This window comes from Pygoscelis adeliae, unplaced genomic scaffold, assembly GCF_000699105.1.
Source record: "Pygoscelis adeliae isolate BGI_AS28 unplaced genomic scaffold, ASM69910v1 Scaffold38, whole genome shotgun sequence".
NCBI lineage: Eukaryota > Metazoa > Chordata > Aves > Sphenisciformes > Spheniscidae > Pygoscelis > Pygoscelis adeliae.
In genome coordinates, this window is record NW_008825614.1 from 15238073 (window position 1) to 15240480 (window position 2408).

The window sequence follows — 2408 nt, forward strand, 5'->3', positions numbered from 1 at the left end:
TTGTTCCTATGTAAAAAAGGAAAAAGGCAAGAGGTGCGTGTATGCTGTGTTTTCAGTTCTGAGCTTCTCAGCTGGAGAAATACACAGAGGTAACTCAGAGAAATAACCTTTTATAAAAAGAGTAGAGGTGGCTAATAAATTGCCGTCTTCCACATTTTCCACTACAGATTTCACTGAGACATTAGAGACTGGCCAAGTGCATCTCTATTTTGCTGAAAGGCTCATCATCTTTTTGCAAATACCTCAGGCTGTCTGTTTAATCCAGTTCCTGGACTTCTGGCATTGGGTCTGCAACAAAAGTCTCTGATATACAGCTTCACACTACTCTTCCTAAGAATGGTTACTCTGATTGCCTCCTCTGACTCCTTCACTTTCACCACCTGCCAAAACCTTTTACCTCAAATTCCTGTCTCTTTAGTTCTTCTGAGGCAACGCGTTAGAATAAATGGGCTTAGTGTTGTTCCTCCAGTGGAGAGGTACGCAGCTCTCTGAACCGACGGTCTTTTTTTCTTCGTATCTGCAACCAATCCCAACCTTTACTATCCCATTTTGTTCATAAAATATCGCTTTATAACACACAGACTTACCATATTCAGTAATTATTGCACCACAGACATATTTTGCTCTATCAGACTATCCTTCATCTTTATATACTGAGCAACTGAAAATAATTCCATCTATGCTTAGCTAACTCAGCATATTAAAAATAATGCGTTTCAAGCTACTATAGCATTGAGCATGACAGCAATTGGATTATTTCTCTGTGTTATGGAATGACATGCAATAAACGAGCAAGCCAGATCTCATCTGTTGTAGTTTTGGAACTTAAGAGAAGTAAATTTCAAGTACAGTGAATTTACTATGAAATATCCTTGGTAATACCATCTTAAACAGAGTGCTCACTGAAAAGGTCACTTACACATACATCCATTAAACTCCTCCCACAAAACAGAATCAACAAACCTTCCTGCCACTTTAAGCAATGTCAATAAATTCTTCCAAAAAATATCCAGACCTTGCAAAATCCTCCCTCACATCTGTTTCCAATCATCACTTCATAATTCAGGGTACATCTCCCATTCCGGAAACCATTTGGACTTCATATAAAAAGATAAGACTTCCTCCTGCCTGGCTCCTCCTGCCTGGCTCAGATATAGTTTATACCAAAGATTAATCAAACGCTATTCTAATTTATATAATGAACAAGGCAGATAAGTAGGTTTTGCAGACTCGAGGATCAGTGGTTTCTGGAAAGTAAGAATAACTAAATCAGGCAATGGGTAGATGCTTTGCAAGATTTTAGTAGGAGCAGCTGGAATGAACGCTTTCAAAAACTTGCCCATGACACTCACCTCTAGTGAGCTTTTGCTCCTGCTGACAGATGCGAGTAGCTTGATCTTCCTGAGATAACAGCCCTTTTCCCTTCCCTCAAATCTACTTTGGTTTCCTACTGCTAATGTTTTCTGGTCCCTCTAGAAGTTACAACCCCAGGCTCCCTCCCATTCAATACCTGTCACAAAATTCCTATACTTCTCTACTCTTTTTTCTTCATTCACATTTGTCTTCCTACAGTCTTCCCGCCTTTGTGCCACCACAAAGACCTTTCCTCCCCATGTTGCTTCCCCATCTCTCAGTGAAATGTCACCATCCAGATCTCTGTAAAGCAAGAAACGTATTTTATATGACACTACCTGAGGCCCAAAGTGCGTGATTCCTAAACCATGTTTCACATTCTTTTCTTCAATCAGCATTGTCCCCCACCAAACACCCTTGTTATTGAACACGGCAGTCGGAGCGATGTGCAACTTCTTGCTACTTTCATTACTTTTTTTCTTTTCTGAAAGTAGAGCTTACAAACCCTGCCTGCAAATCAGGGTACTCCGTGGTATTGAACTCAACAGATGATACAGAACAAGGCCAGCCAGAAAAGATGGTCCTTGTCTCTCTCTACTAAATAGCCAAAGTACAAATCCCGGTTTTGGAGCCGGATCATTCAGTTTTGCCTCAGGGATATTTGCACCATGGTGTGTCACAGTGCAGCTATGCCCTAAGTAAACTTTAAAAGACCATTGTACAGACTTGTGACAGGCAGACATAATAAAGAGACATAAAACACTTGAAAAGCCTTAATTGTCAAGAAAAAGAAGAGTTTGTTAAGGGCAATGTTTGAAAGAGAAATAATTTAATCCAAAAAAAGGCAAACCTGAGTCAGAATCTCCAGATAATATTTCTGGCAGTGGGATACGCCAGCATGGAAATCACCCTCCAAGGAGAGCAACAAAACCCTCCTCGTTTGGAATTTTAAGGCTCACGTAGACTGGGCACAGAGCAGAATCCAGGGAACAACATTAAATGCTATGAAAGGCTTACCCCGCTGCTAAATTCAGTGACAGAGAAATGAGCTGAAA

General features: G+C 40.5%; 1 long non-coding RNA gene across 1 annotated transcript in view; it reads right to left on the reverse strand.

Moving 5' to 3' along the window:
• The window catches only part of LOC103924417, a 2816-nt gene extending 2309 nt beyond the window's left edge, over positions 1-507 (reverse strand). Inside the window, exon 1 of the long non-coding RNA XR_663983.1 lies at positions 398-507. This is a non-coding gene — a long non-coding RNA (uncharacterized LOC103924417). The remainder of the gene's footprint in view (positions 1-397) is intronic.
• Between the last annotated feature and the right edge of the window lie 1901 nt (positions 508-2408).